This window comes from Protopterus annectens, chromosome 9.part0 (assembly GCF_019279795.1).
Source record: "Protopterus annectens isolate FY-2018-M chromosome 9.part0, PAN1.0, whole genome shotgun sequence".
Classification (NCBI taxonomy): domain Eukaryota; kingdom Metazoa; phylum Chordata; order Ceratodontiformes; family Protopteridae; genus Protopterus; species Protopterus annectens.
The window spans coordinates 560,830,438-560,849,008 of record NC_056743.1 but is presented as its reverse complement, the minus strand read 5'-3'; the positions used below and the strand labels follow the sequence as shown (position 1 = coordinate 560,849,008).

Genomic DNA, 18,571 nt, shown 5'->3' with positions numbered 1-18,571 from the left:
CTTCTGGTGCTGGTTTGTTCTAGTTGTGTAGGATGTCATGGATTTAGGGGTATAGTTTAGCAAGTGGTGTTAACACTAGTGGTTTTAGTCCTTGAGTCTGCAGTTGGGCGCTGTTGTCACAGATCCATTGTTAGTGTTTACCCATAACTTTTGATCAGATGTTGTCTTATCCATCTGGCTTCAACTTGTGTGTTGTTGGTTCCAACACTGGCCAAATTCTTTAGACTTCAACTCTCTGGGCCACCACCCCTATCCAAAACCCCCTCCGCTCCTCAACAAACCCATCAGATCAAGTTTGCCTCCATTCCTGTCAGTAGCTTGATCCATGACTCTGAGAAAATGTATTCTTTTGGTGCTTTTGTGTAGGGTTTTTGCAGTGTTTCCTCTAATGTATTGCTCCCTTACCCTCTTTAGTTAGTATTTAGAATAGGTTTAGTGTAAGTGGTTAGGTTAGCTAGTTTTAGGTTAGGTTTGTTGTACTAGTGCGTGGATAGTTAGTAGCTGGCTTTTCCCACCATTTTGAGTTTGCTTGTTTCTGTATTTGGTCCCTAAGTTTGGTAGTAAAGTATGTTGAACTGCCTTATGGATAAGGGCTTTAAAAAAATTTATTGCTTGTGGGCACAAGCTGCCCTCACAAGATGCACATGAGAAGTATGTTTACTTTTTGGAAGCTGCCCACATCACTTCTCCTTGTTCCATCTGTGAGGGGCTAGGGTCTCAAGCAGTGAATGAGAGACTGGTGAAATTAGTCCTTAAGGGCCTTCTGCCAGCTGGTGGTTCTTCCTTTGCTTCCCCAGCACCAAAAGTCAGATCCGAGAAACACCACCCCTTCCTGAAGGACTCCAAAACTTCCAGAGGGGATCGTAAGAGGTTCTCCTCGGTCTCTGTGTCTTGTCCCTCTTCTGGCTCACTGGACCTGAAGGTCCCAATGCCTTCAGGTGCCCTAGCTTCCTCAGCACCAGCATCCGCTCTGACTCTGAAACCTCGGAGCTGATCATCCTCTGTGTCAACTATGAGCAGGGCTTAATATCTAGATCTTAGTGTACTGAGCCCTGTTTGGTAAAAGGACAGGTAGCTTAGCCTTTCTCCCTGTCCACTCCACCAGCGATGTCACCAGAGTCTTCTCCTTCTCCACCCTGGTTCTGAGTTTCTCCAGCTTTGATGTGGCAGGTGGGTTCATCATTCTCTAAGTGACTCTCCAAGCCCTCATTGGTGGCCTCATCTGCTAGGTCACTGGTCGGTGGGCAGTTTCAAAGCATCCAACTGTATCTGCTGATGAGGTCCTTTTTGCAGACCCAAATTCAGTTAGGTCTTATCCCTTCGAGTCCATGACCTTTTCACAGAACCTTGGCTCAGTCATCCTGGTTTCCTTCCTTGGTCCCTGTGGATCCGATGTCCTCAGACCTGGCTGTGTTTCCACCCTCTTTGTCAGATCCAGTGGTCGTAGTTGTCCTCTGCTCTGACTCTTACCTTGGTTTTGTCTACTCTGGCTGTGTCTACTGGACCTCTTGGCCATGGCATTGAGGCTGGTGTTTCTGGGTTGGGTTTGACAATCCCAGCTTTGGGATCATCCTCCCTTTTCAAGCTTCCTCATTCCATATCATGGTTCTGGTCTCAACACTGGGGCTAGGTGTAGCTCTCCAGGATTCAGGTTCTCTGGTATGTTTGGATGCTGGCACTGTCAACTTTGGGAAGCCAGCATCCTGCCTTCGCTTTGATGTCATGAAATGGATGTTTTCTGCTGAGGAGATAGGTCAGTCTTCATCAGCCAGTGTTCCATCTCCATTCTAATCTGTGCCTGTGACCGGTCATTAGCCTGCTCCTGGACAGTCCATGCCAGTTGGCTTGCCAATCTGCTCCCCTTTGCCTGAGCGGGCGGTCTCCGGTAAGAGGCAGTGTGAGAGTAAGAACCTTGACTTCCCTGAGGATTCTTTCATTGATGATACTGACCTTGAGGAAGAAGAGGGATCCTATGTCACAGCGGGATCACTTCTCCTATGGCATTCTCTTGGAGGTTACTAGCCAGCATAGGAGCTGGACCACTAAAGCCTTCTGTTTGGAGGAGTCAGTATTTTTGGAGGCCTTCAGCATGGGCCCAGCCACACCTTGGATGGTTTCTCCTCTGGATGCACTCATAAACCTAGTGCCTTGGAGGGTGTGGAAGGAACCCACCACGGCAGAACTTATTTCTAAGAAGTCTGGCAAAATTCTTGTTTCTGCCAAGGACTGGCCACGTTGGAGTAAGTGTTCAGCTGAAGATACGATTGTGGTGATGGATGCCACCAAGAAGGAAGTTTCTTTGGAGAGTTCCTTGGTCCATCCTCTGAACAGAGAGTTTTGGGCTTCGGACCATCTAGGGAGGTGATCTTATGCCCAGCAGCACCTCTTTGAGGGCATTAAACTTCTTATCCCACTTGACTAGACTTCAGCATGATCTTGTGTCTAAGTGTCAAGGAATGTTAAGATGCAGTAGTCTGCAGAGTTTCATTAGCGGAGACTCAACTGTCTACCATGCTGTATACTGCCAGTGTTTCTGTGAGGCTCACTTTGAATGCAGCCAGTGGAGTTTCCATAACAGCTAGCACTAGCATTGCCATGTGACACCACGCTTGAATGCTCCAGTGCAACTTTGCGGATTGCTTCAGGGCATATTTTGTTATTGCCCCTTTTGATGGGTCTTCTTGTTTGGGCCTAAGATTTAAGACACACTTACTAGGAGCGAACAAGAAGGGAAGACACTGTCCGCAGAGGAAGTGTGTTTCGCTACCCCTCAATGAACCATCTCTAGGAATCAGAAGGAGGCAGACATGACAACAGCCTTCCTAGGACACACTTTCAGAGGGTTCCACCTGTGGCCCTGGTGGAAACATAATGGCACTGCTCGCAGGGCAGGGGCAATCTGCAAAGTCAGAGCTTTCAAAGATCCTTCTCCAGCAAGCCCTTCTAGCAATCCTGAAGGGTTACCTGACTATTCTGCTCTGGAGTAAGTCATGGGTCGCTTGGCTCTTCACGCAGAAGCTTGGGAGGCCATCACCTCAGACGAGTGAGGAATTTAAAGGTTCTGTCACAGACGTCTCTCAGACAATCCACTCCATCAGAGACTGCAGGCAGCAGTAGAGAATTGGAAGCTGCTGGCAAATAGTCATCCAAGAGATCCCACAAGACCAGTGAGGATCTGGGGTCTACTCAAAGGTTCTTTTTTGGTACCAAAGAAGAACAGGCACCTCAGGCCTATTTTGGATTTAAACAGGTTGATCCCTTTGTGGAATAGACCAAATTCTGAATAGTCATGGTGCAGTCCATTTTACCTGTGCTGAGGAAGGATGATTGGATGTGCTCAAAAGACCTCAAGGACGCCTGCCATCGTATCAAAATAGAGGCATTCCAAGAGGTATCTGCGCTTCTAGCTGGGAAGCCAGTTGTTCTCAGTTCAGAGCCCTTCCCACAGATGCTCACCAGGTGCATGGCTGTGATTTCAGGTTTTTATGTCTTTCTTTACCTGGATGATTGGCTCCTCACTGCCCCCATAAGGGTGTCACTTATGGCCAAAGATGCCTTACTGCAGTTGTGCAGCCAGCCAGAGATTACGGTCAGTTATCTAAAGTTGAGCTTACAACCTGTTCAGACATTAGAATTCATAGCTTGTCATATGGATACTGTCAGTGAAATTGCAAAGCTCCCAAGTTCCAGAGTGATCAGCCTTCGATCCCAGGCAGCATCAGTGCTTGCCCTTTCAAAGCCTCTGTCTCGTGCGACTTTGAAACTCCTTGGCCATGTGGCAGCTTCATTAGGTTTGTTCTATTTAGTGAGTGCCACATGAGGGCTCTGCAGTAGACTCTTGCAGTATAGTTGTCATACTTGACCCATCCAATTGACTTTCCATTAAAATTGACAAATGTGTCACAATCAAATTCATTGGTGGTTTCTGAGTTGTTTAATTCATTCCCTGTAGTGCAGCTCTTTTGAGTGTGCACCTTTAAACTTCCAGTGGGTGTGGCTTGAACCTTCAAAAAAAATGAAGTTATCACCTTACAGTTCAAACAGATATTCATATCTCTGGAGCCTTAAATGTTACTAGAAAACTGCCAGTGACAAACTATTCAGGATAAATTCATCTTTATATTAATGGCATTCATTCAGTTTGATGCTTTAAACTGGATTTTATAAGCCAAAATAAAGGTAGTGAATGTTAATTTTGTAACGTAAAAACAGCTTATGATATATCAGTAACTATTCAAGCAAGATGCATACTGCTGCAGGATTTTCTTCATACAGCTGTGAGCTTTCATATGAGGCTATGCAGTTCTGTTTGTGTTATCTGAATGTTGAGATATTTAGAGAAATATGAAAATTATTACTGTACAAATAGTATACAAATAATATTCAGTATCTGTTTAGCTGCATTAGACAGAGGTCAAATATCACTACAGTTGTGTTTGCCGTCATGTATGTTTTAAGATAAAATCTTCTGATACCTTGTATGTAGCATGGTTTTGGAATTCGGACCAAACCGAAAAAACTGAATAAACTTGAACCAAAACAGCGAAACGTTGAGTAGACCACAAAGGCAATGATTACTTAGCACTTTCTTCCACTTTATTATACGTGAACTTCCTCAGAAAAAAGACACAAGCCCCCTCTTACTTGTGTCTTTTATACAATAAATACAGGATGTGATGTCATGAATTAATTCTGTTTTCACTGATTAATACAAAAATGTTTATAACAATTCAATAAATGTATGTAGCATTATTAAACTTAAAACATCGTAAACAGTGTTATGTTTGCCTCCACACACTAATTTCTTCTTTCACAAATGAATATCATTTGGTTATGTTCCCATTATATAAAACCAAAACATAATACTTGTGTTTGTTCAACTTTAAGTGGAGAAATCCCTCACACTCAAAGACAACAGATTGGATTATTCCACTATCACAAACCTTGATTTGTATTGTTACGTAAAAATCATAAACAGTGTTATGTTTGCCTATAAAAAGAGCAAAAGCTTGAAAAATGTAAGTTAAATGATGTAAACATGATCGTATTATATGGGAGGGTGGGTTCCTTTCATATGATTGAACTTTTAAAAGTTCGATCATCTGAAGTAGACCCGGAAGGGTACATAAGGGTGTAAAAGGTCTTTTTAACGATGGTGGATCCAAATGGTGAAGAGAAAGGTAAACCAGTAAAAGAATCTTGTGCATAATACTGTGTTTGATAGGCAACCAAGAATAAATTACTGGAGCAATAAAATGAAATCTTGACAGCCAGATAATAAATGTGCAGCAGAATTCGGAGCACATTGTAGATGTGGACAATCATAATCAGGAAGACCAGTTGTTAGAAAGTTACAGTAATCCAAATGTGAAAAAAATCAGAGCATGAATTACAGTAGGAAGGTCATTAAAAGGAATTAGGCGTTTGTTGGAGAAGATTTTCAGAAGATAGAAACATGTCAGCGAGTGCAGAAATGTGGCCCTTAAGTATCAAACAGTCATCAAGAACAACTCCGTGATCATGTACATCAGATACAAAATTCAGTTTGTTGCCATGATTTTGGATTTTGAGGTTTCTAACCTAGTTGAAGAAGGCTTTTGCCTAAGTGGCTATTATTTGGATTGATCTGATTTGATCAGGGACTGAAATTCCCTGTTAAGGTTAGCATGACAGTTTTTAGCATTTGGAGAGTTACATTTATTTTTATGTGAAATCAGCTTTTTCCTTTAATTTTATAGCCTGTTTATATTTTGGTTCCACTGTATGGGTTGGGTTTTAACTTTGACATTGTGTTTACGTCAGAGGGAGACAAATGTTTCTGTGCAGCTGTTTTCATGTGCATAGAATTTGAGAGTGAAGGATCCAGCATTCACAGAGGGGTCATCAGGATGGAAGGGAATGTTGAATTTAGCCAGGTCAACACTCAATTTTAGTAGATTAGCTTTAGCATAATCTCTGAATAACAAGTTATTGAAAGATGTTTCCTGCTTCAGCCTAATGGTGAATTTGACTGATTTATGGTCTGATTTGACTAGGGAGGAGGTTACAACTTGTAGGGAACAGAGATATCCCATAGTGGTGACAACCAAGTCCCAAGATTTTGTCACCTAGTTAAGGTATGAATTGACTGGTCCAAAGAGTTTGTGTTCATAAAGTCAGAAATCTCTGGCCATACATATTGTGGGCTATGTATGTCTCCCAGTTGAAGGAGGAGTATTTGAAATCCCCTAAAAGATTGGAATTCTTAAGCATTCAGCCAAATACCATACTAGTCCGGTACGAGGTAAAGGCGAAGGGCGGCACTGTATTTAGCAGCGATAAAATATGAGCATTTGTGAACGGTATGTTGGACATTGAAGAATTCCATATAGAGACACTGCTGCCTTTAGTGCTTTCATGTAGTGCAGTGGGCTTGAATGTGTGTTAAGTGTTGAAGCCTTGCACTGATGGGATGCTTTTCATAGCTTTGTTTTCTGGTTAGGATGCTGGGCTTAGATGTCTAATTCTTGACTTATGGGATATTTCCACCACAGGAGTTTACTTTTGAGTTTGGCATTTTATTTACATTGGAGGGGGACAGATGTATGTATGCAGCTATTTACATGTGCATCGAATTTGAGAGTAAAGGATCCCACATTCACAGAGGGATCATCAGGATGGAAGGGAAAGTTGAATTTAGCCAGGTCCTCACTCAATTTTGGTAGATTAACTTTAGCATAATCTCAGAGTACAGAGTTATTGGAAGATGTTTCCTGCTTCAATCTTAGTGTCACTGTGACTGATTTATTGTATAATTTGACTAGGGAGCAGGTTACAACTTGTAGGGATCAGAGCTATCCCATATCGGTGAGAACCAAGTTCAAGGTTTTGTCTTCCTCCTAGTTGGAGTGTGGACTAACTAGTCCAATCTGTTTGTAATTATAAAATCCAGAAATCGCTGGGCATACATGTTTGGAGGTGTATGTGTGCCCGTTTTGAAGGAATGATAGTTGAAATCCATTTGGAGATGGTGTCTAGCTGAACGCTTATGTATTCCATACTAGTCAGATAGGAGGTGTAGGCTTACGGGGCATAGAGGGGGTGCTGTGGTTAGCTGTGATGAGATATGGGGTTTTGTTAATAGTAAGTTTGACAGTGAAGAGTTCCATATAGAGACAATGCTGCCTTTATTGCTTTTTTCTAGTGCTGTGGGCTTAAACATGTGAGCTTTGAAACCTTGTACATATGGGGTGCTTTTAGTAGTTTTATGTTCTACTGATCAGGATGCTGGGCTTAGATGTTTGATTCTTGACTTGTATAATAGTTCTATGCATTTCTCATTTTCTTTGCAAGACTGCATGTCAGGAGGACAACATACAAGTTGTCTGTGAAACTGAATTGTGCTCCCCTGCAGGTTTGGTAACAGGATCTATAGGGGGAGCCAGATTTGTAGTTTGGTCCCTCAAATTTGCATCATTTTCTTAGTTCATGATCCATTGATGTGAGCAATGGAGATTTACAGGAACTTAATGCTGTAGAGAAGTTACTTAATTACTTAATTATGTAAACCATTTGGTTGTGACTGTGACACTGCTTATAGAGCCATCACAGTTCTGTGGGCAGTATTGCATTTTTATAGCTGATTTGGCTTGAAAATGCTTTCCCTGTTTTACTTTTACATTAAAGTGCTTTTTTTTTTTTTTCTTATTTTTAAAGATCTTACAGAATAGATCTTAGGTACTCTTTACTGTGGGGAGGCCCCTTAAAGTCATGATAGGATATACTTTGACGGCGTGTAGAAACGTATGCTGAAGTCCTGTCACTGGTCAGAGTTTGTGTGTTGTGGATGCCCCATTCTCCTAAGTGTGTCTGTAAAAAAAAATGATCTTTGTTTTGTGAAAATAAGACTGCTAAGCTGTAGACCACTCTCTTGCCTGTATGCCCACTCCCCTAAACTCTTTTTTTTCATTCCCTTCTCTCCAGTCTTAATAGACATTTTTCTTGATCTATCCTACTTCCCTGCCTGCATTGCCTACTTTTTAGCCTAACTTTTCTGTAATTCCTTAACCTTCTAATGTTCTTCTCTCTATTCTTACAATAACCTTTATCTATCCCAAAAATTATGACTGAAATTTATTACCCAAGTCTTTTGCCAGAAAGTGTATTTATTACTTATTCTGTAATATATTTTTCATGCATTATATGACGTACATATTAAGAACTTTGTTCTGTACAGTATATGTTCAACTTTATTGCTTACTTTGTATTTGCTTAGTCTCTTCTTTTACTGTATCCACAAATTGCACTCCTTTGTGGTTGTCTTAGTGTTTATAACCAATGTTGATTTGTAATTCTGTTTAAATTGTACTATGGAGCTTTTCTCCCTAAGGCCTCTGCTGAAAATGGGTTCATATCCAGTCGGACTTTCCAGGTAAACAAATGTCAAATAAAATAAACAGATTACTTCTCCCAAATAATGTAAATGATGGTCGTAACAGTCTCTGGCTTATTCCTAGCAGCATGAAAAGGAAAGTGGGAGGCAGATTTGCTTAGTCTTATGCAAAGCAGTGAATATGACAACTGAGTAGGTGCTCATGTGCACAGTGGTGACTATGACAATGTGTGTGCACAGTGGTGAATATGACAACTGAGTAGGTACTCATCTGCACAGTAGTGAATAGGACAACTGAGTAGGTGCTCATGTGTGCACAGTGGTGAATAGGACAACTGAGTAGGTGCTCGTGTGTGCACAGTGGTGAATATGACAATGTCTGTGCACAGTGGTGAATATGACAACTGAGTAGGTGCTCATCTGCACAGTAGTGAATAGGACAACTGAGTAGGTGCTCATCCGCACAGTGGTGACTATGACAATGTGTGTGCACAGTGGTGAATATGACAACTGAGTAGGTGCTCGTGTGTGCACAGTGGTGAATAGGACAACTGAGTAGGTGCTCGTGTGTGCACAGTGGTGAATAGGACAACTGAGTAGGTGCTTGTGTGTGCACAGTGGTGAATAGGACAACTGAGTAGGTGCTTGTGTGTGCACAGTGGTGAATATGACTGAGTAGGTGCTAGTGTGTGCACAGTGGTGAATATGACAACTGAGTAGGTGCTCATCTGGACACCAGTGAATAGAACAACTGAGTAGGTGCTCATGTGCACAGTGGTGAATATGACAACTGAGAAGGTGCTCATGTGCACAGTGGTGAATATGACAACTGAGTAGGTGCTCGTGTGTGCACAGTGGTGAATATAACAACTGAGTAGGTGCTCATGTGTATGGCAAAGCCTTGCTTTTGCTAGTAGTCTTTCAAAACTCCATTGAGAGGCATGTTAGTTTGTTTAATGACGGCCTTCTGTTAATAGTTAATTCTTCTGAGTTGGTTGCAGTGGCAGAAGAAGGCTTCATATTTCCCTTGACTGCTTCTAGTTGCCCTAGAAAAGTAGCTAATTCAAGCTAATTTTAGACCCAGGTGCTTGTGGATTTACTAAAGTATAGCAAGTTCTGGATACTTATGAACATGCTGTCCCACTGTAGTTGCCATAGACAACTAGTGTTGGACATGTCTATTAAATGATATGTCATTTGGTGCATTAGAGTTGGAGCGATTTCCTACATTTCTGTTAGTCCAAGGTGACTTCCTTTTGACTGTTACTAATGTGTGCATGTATGTATGAGATGCAATGCTGTCCAGGTTTGCAAAGCTGCTGTGTATGACTTTACCTCAAACAGCAAGTCTAAGAGTAGGTCTGTTAAGTAAGGTCATTGCAAAGAAAGTTCTAGAAAAAGGCATTTTTGACCATCTTGCTTTAGTGAAGTCTGTTTGATTTTCACACTTGAGAAAATAGGGAGGAAGCTCAGAAAATGCTTGCCTTTGCTGATGATGGCTGACAGTTGCAGGACTATTTTCTGCCTGGTTGTTTGCATCTTCCCAAAAGAATTACATTCTTTTGAAATTTTTTTTGGTGCTTTCTTGAGGGGGGGGGGTGTTTGGGGGGGGCACAGGATTTCACAGTTTCTCTGACATGCGTACATATGTGCATCTCACAGTGGGCTATCTGCTACTGCTGGTTATAAAACCACTGTTATCTGCCTTGCTTTTTATTTGTCTTGGACCTCTGCCAGTATTTCCTGGTATGATGTTCACTACCGCACCTAGAAGTGCGTACCCCCTTTCTGCTGGTGCTTCATGCAAATCCTGACAGATGTCCAACTGAAGGGGTAATAAGCCCATCCTGTATAATTCATTGCCTAGGGCTCACCAGGCCCCTTAAAGAATGGAGTCTGCTTATGTCTGCTGCAACTGAGGGACATAATGTACTCCCTTCATGTCCCAGAAGCCTGTCTGTTAAAATAGACAGGCTGTCAACATACCGAGCAACCAGTGCAGGAAGAAGCCCTTCTATCCGTGAATGAATCCCTTTCATGTTTTGCCACAGATGGAACACTCTGATGCAGTTCTATTTCATTTTCAAGATTGGCTATAAACAAAAATAAAACACCACTTGAAAGTAATAAAATGTTTGCATGGGGGGCATCACATAGATAAGGCAGGCTTTTTATAAGTAAATAAATAAACTGAGGGTTTAAAAAAAAGTTTGTTGAAACAATACTGCTGGGTGTGCTGTTTGAAAAAAGTACAATCGGCAAAAGCAGATTTGTTTTGTTCTAATTCAGTTCTCCATTTCTTGGATGAAAGCATAAAAAACAATGGCTGATGATAGTATTTACTTCCTGAGCACTTTACTTTCCAGCTGATCTGTAGCTTACTCTCTACATATTGAGCCATTCAGGACATCACAGGCCATTCATGTAGAAAACATCAGGCCTTCAGAGGCAGCAGTGAGAATATCAACATCGGCGGTATGCTTGGCCATCGGTGAAGCAGAAGGTTTGAAAGTATGACCACATCTTTCTGTTCTAATCCTTGCTGATCAAGTCTTTCTCATCATAACAAGTCTGGAAGTGGACAGTGACATGCAACATATTTGGAATGGACAGTGACATTTTGCTTGTTTAAAGGAATGGACAGTGACATGCAGCATGTTTGGAGGAGTGGACAGTGACATGCACCGTGTTTGGAGGAGTGGACAGTGACATGCACCGTGTTTGGAGGAGTGGACAGTGACATGCACCGTGTTTGGAGGAGTGGACAGTGACATGCACCATGTTTGGAGGAGTGGACAGTGACATGCACCTAGATTGAGAGCCATAACTTGAGGAAACCAAACTTGATAAATACATATCTAATCAGATAAGTATATAGGCTGTGCGTTTTTGGTAACTTTCTCATCTCAAAACATAATTACCTAACAGATACTGAATGCCAATTACAGAGACCCTCTGTTTTATGGAGTTTGAACTTCATCGTTGACAGGGTTTGCCCATTTTGCCAGTTGAACCTATGAACTTGGCTGTACCTTGCAAAAATGCTGTTTCTGGAGGCCATCACTGGTGAGGAAGAGGATCTCTAAGGTTCATGCCCTCTTGTTTAAAAATACTTGTTTGTTTTTCACAAGGGATAGGTGGTACTCATGACAAAAACATTTTGTTTTGGAATTGTTTCTGAAGCAGTATGAACAGTTCCCCATTTTCTTTGCATTGGCAGAAGCCAAGGGACAGAGGACCCTTAATTCCTTTCATGTACACCATTGACTGTCATGTTGCTTGAAAAGGATGAGTGATATTTAGCAAGACTGATGAAGTCCTGTCATAATAGAGGACAAAAGCACTTGATAAATTTTATACTTCAACAGGAGTTTGTATTCTGCAACCTTGTTGTGTCTATATACGTTTGTTGAGTGTTTCTTTGATTTAGCAAGACATACCAGAATGCCTTCTTTTAATGCCCTGGTGGTACGGCAGTAGCATTGTTACCTCACAGCAAGAGGTTCTCCTGTTCGATTATTGGCTGGGCTTGGGAGTGCCTTTTGTGTGGAGTTTGCATGTCCTCCCCGAGGTTGGGTAGCATTAGAAAGACATGCATGTGTAAATGGGCATGCCTTCGTTGAAGGTTGGACGTCGAGCTGGCACTTCGGCATTTCCTAAAAATCTACTGCCAGTCATTAGTGGACCAAAGTTCCTCTGTGGCAACCCCTTACCGGGAAAAGCCGAAAGATAAACAACAACAACCAGAATGCCTTCTTTTGCAGACATGTGCTTTCTGACCATGTAGTATTTGGTGCACATCTTCATCAGTCAGTATTATCTCAGCTGTGACACATTGGTGGTTGAGCCGAGTTTGGTAAGACATTACACCAAGACTTAGCTTTCTGAGCTTTGTGCTTGTGTGGCCATCTGGTTTCTTCCACTGTACTGTTTACTCTGGGATTCATCCCAACCACAGAACATTCAAGAAGGGTCCATGATATGTATAACCCTGAGTACTAGGGTTGTTGTGGCCTGACGGCTGGGAAATGTGCAACTTTACAGCTGCAGAGCAGGAAGTGGATTTGGGCGGTATCGATTACAGTTTGATTGGACCACCAGGAGCAGAATGAGTGGGCATTTGTACCCACAAATGGATTCTTGGGGTGTATCTTTATAGGGGTAGAGTCCAGAAACAGAGGCAGTGCTTACACTCTACAGGATCATGTCAGGCTGCCCCCAAGTGCAGTATACTGCTCTGGTGGCTGTATAAGGAAAATTATATCATGCTACTGGAAAGAATTCAGACAAAAGATACCAGAAAGCCATCAAATGAAGTGGAAGGAATATGATCAGAAACTGGAGGAGTGGGAGCTGTTCTCACCTGAGACCAAAAGAAACTGTAGAGATGTGATGCTGGTGCAAAGGGTTATGTCAGAGTGGTCTGTAGGGAGGGAGCATTTTGTAAGAACTATCTACTCTCTAGATCTCCATGAATGTTTTTTTTTCCATGGTGAGGGCTATGAACTTATGGAATCCACTAACAGAATGAGTAGTGGAGAAGGAATCCACTGAGTCATGCAACAAGGCATGGGACATGTAGAAAAAGGGTAAGGAAGGTAAGGATGAGAGGAGGAAGAATAGCTAAGGCTCTGAAAGGCACAAACTTAGATATGTTTATTTAACCAATGGTAAATGGAAATAATGTAATGAAGTACCTTCTTAGAATAACGATGTATGGGAGGGTCATCCATGTTTGGTCAGGAATGCTCTCTTTTCATATCCCTTCAGATGGATGTCCTTTACAGCAACATTTTCTGTTGGAGCCCTTTATAAGTTGGACAGATGGGTTCATTGGGTTTCATTACCAGCTTTTAATAGATTAGTGGTGATCATGATCCATTGAAACCCAGCTCATTGACCCCAGGAGATTGAGGTGTCCTGGACTAGCCCGCATGGAAGATCCATGTTAAAGTCCATTTCTAAAGTTGGCTGAGTTGGATTTCACAAGATTGAGAGCCATAACTTGAGGAAACCAAACTTGATAAATACATATCTAATCAGCTAAGTATATACTGATGTTGGATTTTAGTAGTGTACAAGTCAGGTCTTCATTATTTCTTGATTTACAGGAAGGTGCTTGTTGATGACAAGGGAGAGAAAAGATGAACTCGGGAGAATATGTATGTTTATGTATTTAGTGCCTTACATGACAGGCAGGATATCCTTGTATGTGGGATCTTCCACATATTGGCTGAGAAGTAATAGTTGGAGATGATGAGTCTGTCTAAGGAATTACCAAGATTGAATTAACCAAGGATTTGTCATGGAGTGCCATTTTGTAAATCAGTTAAGTAAGAATGTGATTAGTACTTTGTAGAATGAGAGTCCAGTAGCTGTCAGATGTAGTTCTTACTGGACTATCTGTTAAACACTGCTTTATCATATTAAGTTCATCATTCTTGAGATACAAAGTAGGAACTGATATTTTCTAAGTATAACACTCTTCCTTGTGACTAGTGTCACTTATCTTGTGATAGGCCTAGACACTTGAATTTCAGAGTTATTTGACTGGTCATCAAACTGGGCTCTTAAGGTGTGAAATTTTACAGTTTGAACTAGCATTGATTTGTTGCTTTTGCAAAAGATTTTAGTTCAGGTCTTTGAGATCACTTGAATTCAAAAGGTTTTTTATAACCAGCCTAGCTGTGTGGTATAGAGGGATAGAGCCCTAAATATGCCCCAGGCAACTCCTGTTTGATTAGCAGCACAAGGAATGGGAAGAACTGGGTGTGGGTTGGTGGATGGAAGGGAATGAGCAGTCCTCACCAGCTCGCTCATACTAGTGGGAGGGAGAGGGAGTTGGCTTGACCTGCTACATTGTTGACCCCAACATGAGTGTTGAAGTTTAATGTAACTGTTTGGGTTGATGTGGTAACCATGCTACATGCTTGGCGGAGGGACTTGGATTTGTGTTTGGGGTGTGCTTGTATTACTTCCAGGAAGCAGCATTTGTAGAAGTCACAAACTGTGCAGGGAGGGATGATGTTCTTCGTGTTTCACTATTGCAGTCATCACATTTGGGTTATCCCTGCCAGGGTAGTCCTAAGTTGGCCCGAATACCAGAGGCTTAGTATTTCTGCGTCTGTTGCCATCGCTCCAGGACTGACATCAGGTCATCAGTAGTATAAAATAAGGCAGCCGACGCCATTACATCAGTCTTTCTTGCCGAGGAGCCCGAAGCAGAAGCAGTTCGCACAAGTGCCAATCGGCCGCTACCTGAGTTCTCATTTTCTAAATTGAAGTTGAAGTCTTCTAAAGCTAAGTACCCCATTGGGGATACTTTTTTCTTGCTCTAACCAATGCCAGAAAAAGTTAACAATTGTCTCACCTGTGGAAAGCAAATACCACATCGAGACTTTCATTCTTACTGCTTAGGCCCAGACCATGACGTCCCCCGCTATCGCTTTTGTGCTTTAACGCCAGAACTATATGTCGTCGGGCCCTTATTGTAGCTAGATATTTTCGCTCTCAGTCCCCGAATTCCGATAAGACTTCGGTAAGGATAAAGACAGAGACAGACTGCACAGGTCCAAACCTACAGACGACGCTTCCGTTAAGCTAGTCGTCAGTTCTCCTGTCCTCAGTGAGGTGCTTTCGCAGCCCTTGATGCCCGATTCAGTGGATTTGCAGGCCGCTACTGAGACCCTTTTGGAGTCCAGTATGCTGTGAGCCTCTTCAGTGACTAAGGATCCTGTGGATGTCTCCACCTTGGATGGGTTCAGAGCCGCTCAGCAGGCACCGGCTCCTGAGGAAGTACTTTGCACTACCGATTCTCGACACAGACCGACTTCTTTTGTGTCTAACGTTCTTTTGAAAACTACCGAATTTCTAAGGCCCAGGGTATGAACCACACCCAAAAAAACGACAACTCAATCTCAGGCACCTGCTTCCTTGTCTCATTCTCAAATGCTTAAAATGGTGGAAGACCTTATAATGCTGATCAGGGGAAGTCAAGCTACCCCTTCCAAAAGAAAAAAGATCTGTCCCCAGTAGTTTTGTCTGAACAGGAGTCCGATGACTCTGATGCATCTGAATATGAAGACATGCAATCCTCTCAGCTTATGAGGATTCTGATGCAGAAGAATCCATTCCTTCAGCCTCTCCACCCGAGGACTTTTCCTTTAGGGAAACCCTACATATTTTAAGGGAGCATTTCCAATGGGAATGTCAGGACTACCCTAAGTCTAAAAAGAAACTCAGGGAATTCTTAGATCTTCCACAGCACAGACTTCTGGCCATTCCTCCTGTCCTTGATGTTGTCGATGATGTTTTTGTGGAATTTAGTTTGACTCCTGACACCACCCCTCCTGATCCCAGGAAACCTGACAAGGTACTACAGAGTCCCTGACTCTCACAAATTTATTTTCAAAAATCCTACTGCTGACCCTGAGGTCATTTCCCAAGGGCCTAAAGGAATTAAAGCAACGTCTGCTAAGAATCCCACCCCCTCAGGCAGGGATTCCAGAGAATTAGACATATGGGTTAAAAAGTATACACCTCTGCTTCTCTTGCTATTAGAGCAATAAATCGTCAATTACATATGCTAAAATTTCAGCAACATACCATGGAACTCCTCAAACAAAAAATATTATCTTTTCTTGTTTGTGCAAAAAAAAGTTACAAGAGTTAATGCATTCTGCAAGTCAAATGACTAATCAAATGACTAATCACACCTTACAATGTGGTTTTGACACCCTAGAAGCATCTTGCAGGGCAGCAGTCACTGATTCTGTCCTTGGCTTAAGGAACAGCCCTTGCTAGACCATCTCAAATCCAAATTATTGGACGCACCCTTGTACAAAGACAATTTATTTGGCACCAAGGCAGAGGAGGTCTTAAACAAGATGGAAGAAAAAGCTAAATCTATGCAGACAGTTAAGGACTTCCTGCAGGTCCAGCCACCCAGGTTCAGTAGGCATTGACCCTCCAAGCACTGGTCCTTTCCTGCCCCCTTCAGGTCAACTCAGGCCAGAACCCAGGGAAACAGACCCCCCCTCCCAGACAGCAGCCCCAAGGAATGCAGAGATCTAAGCAATGGAGTTCCTCCACTTCAAAACCAGGGACTGCTAAGCCACCCCCTCATGGTAAGAACTCACAATGACTTTCCACTTCCACCCCCTCCCTCTGCCCACTTGCACTTGCCCCTAGGAGGAAAACTCTCCTTCCACGCAAGCACCTGGGCCACCATTACCAACGACCACTGGGTCCTCAACATATAGCGTCCCAGGGATACAAATTTTATTTCCACACCCTACCAACCCCAGAAGGATTCCCAGATCTTCCCCAGACCAGTGGGCAGAGGCCAAAAAACATGTAATTTCCCTGCTCTCTATGAGGGCAGTAGAGCACATTCCTGCAGAACAGAAATGCAAGGTTTCTACTCCAGACTCTTCCTGGTGCCCAGAAAAGAGAGCACCTGGTGCCCCATCCTCGATCTATCCATTCTAAACACCTTTCTGGTGATACCAAAATTCAGAGTGCTCACCCTCCAGCAACTACTACCTATGCTCTCCAAGGATGCTTGGTTAGCCAATCTAGACCTAAAAGAGGCCAACCTACACATCCCAATCAGGGAATCATGCAGGAAATATCTACGTTTCAGGGCAGGATCTTTGCACTTTCAGTTCTCTGTGCTTCCCTTTGGCTTATCTACTGCTCCCAGAGTATTCACAAAATGTCTGGCTCCTGCCATTGCCTTTTGCAGGCAAAGGAATATTCAATTTTACCCATACTTAGACGACTGCCTAATTCAGGCAAACAGCAAGGAAAAGCTGCTCAAGCACCTGGCCTTTGTAAAGGACCTTCTGACCTCCCTAGGGTATACTGTCAATGAAAAGAAATCCAAACTAGTACCCACCCAACAAATTGTATTCCTGGGAGCAAACCTGGACGCAGCATCCCAGATGGCATTCCTTACACCAGAAAAGCAAACCTACCTGACAGCCTACTTTTCTCAACTGACCACCAGACCCCAGTTATCCGCAAGCAAAATCCTGCATGCTCTGGGGTTCATGGCTTCTTGCATTCTACTCATTCCATATGCCAGATTGCATATGAGGAAACTACAGTGGTACCTGAAAAGCCTTTGGTGTCAACACTCTTAAGACCTGGAAACTCTTATACCAATGATACCTTGTTTAAGGAAAGCTTTTCTGTGATGGTCAGCAGCATGCTTCCACAACAAGGACTGCCCTTCTCACAACCCCACAATGCCCAGACCCTCACCACAGACTATGCCTGGGGTGCACACCTGGATGGCAGGTGCATACAGGGCCAATGGAGCCCACATCAAATATTATCTGCACATCAACCAAAAAGAGATGTTAGCTTTCAGACTCTTACGGGACTCTACTGATCAAAACAGACAACACCACTATGATGTGGTATATCAACAAACAGGGAGGGACTCACTCGTACCCTGTCTGCAGGCTCGCCATGACCCTTTGGCAGACTGCCTCAGCTATGCATCTACACCTGTTAGCACAATTCCTGCCAGGCTCTCTAAACTCTCTGGCAGACAACTTGAGCAGAAATCTTCTGGGCCCACACGAGTGCCAGCTAGGCCAAAGAACCTTCACCCTTGTAAATCAGAAATGAGGCACCCCAAAGATCGACCTCTTTGCTTCCCAGTCCAACCATCAGCTCAGCAAGTTCTGCACCAGGGAGCCTCACTGCAAGGCCTGGAAAGTGGCTGCTCTATCCTTCCAGTGGGTCAACCTCTTGGTCTGTGCATTTCCCCCACTACTGCTCATTACAAGGGTACTGCTCAAAATAAGGGAGGAAAAGCCGAGGACAATCCTGATTGCCACAGACTGGCCTTGCCAGCACTGGTACCCCACTGCTGCGCAGCCTGTCACCTCTGCCACCATGACACCCTCTCATCAAACAATTCCTAAGAGGGGCTAACAACTTGAGGCCACCCAAAAGAGCACCTACCCCAGCCTGGGACCTAAACTTTGTGTTGGAAAAGCTCACCCTGACCCCCCTTGAACCATCAGCTTCAGCAGAGTTAAAGTTTCTCTCATGGAAAACAGCCTTGCTTCTGGCCATCACTTCAACAAGAAGAGTATCTGAGCTACAAGCACTAATGTCTGTAGAGCCCTTCATTTTCCATGCTGACAGGGTATCCCTCAGGACTAACCCGTCCTTCATGCCAAA

General features: G+C 43.1%; 1 protein-coding gene across 1 annotated transcript in view; it reads left to right on the top strand.

Annotated features, from left to right (window-relative positions):
- The window catches only part of CDS2 (CDP-diacylglycerol synthase 2), a 371,702-nt gene that overhangs the window by 62,869 nt on the left and 290,262 nt on the right, over positions 1-18,571 (top strand). The window lies entirely within an intron of this gene.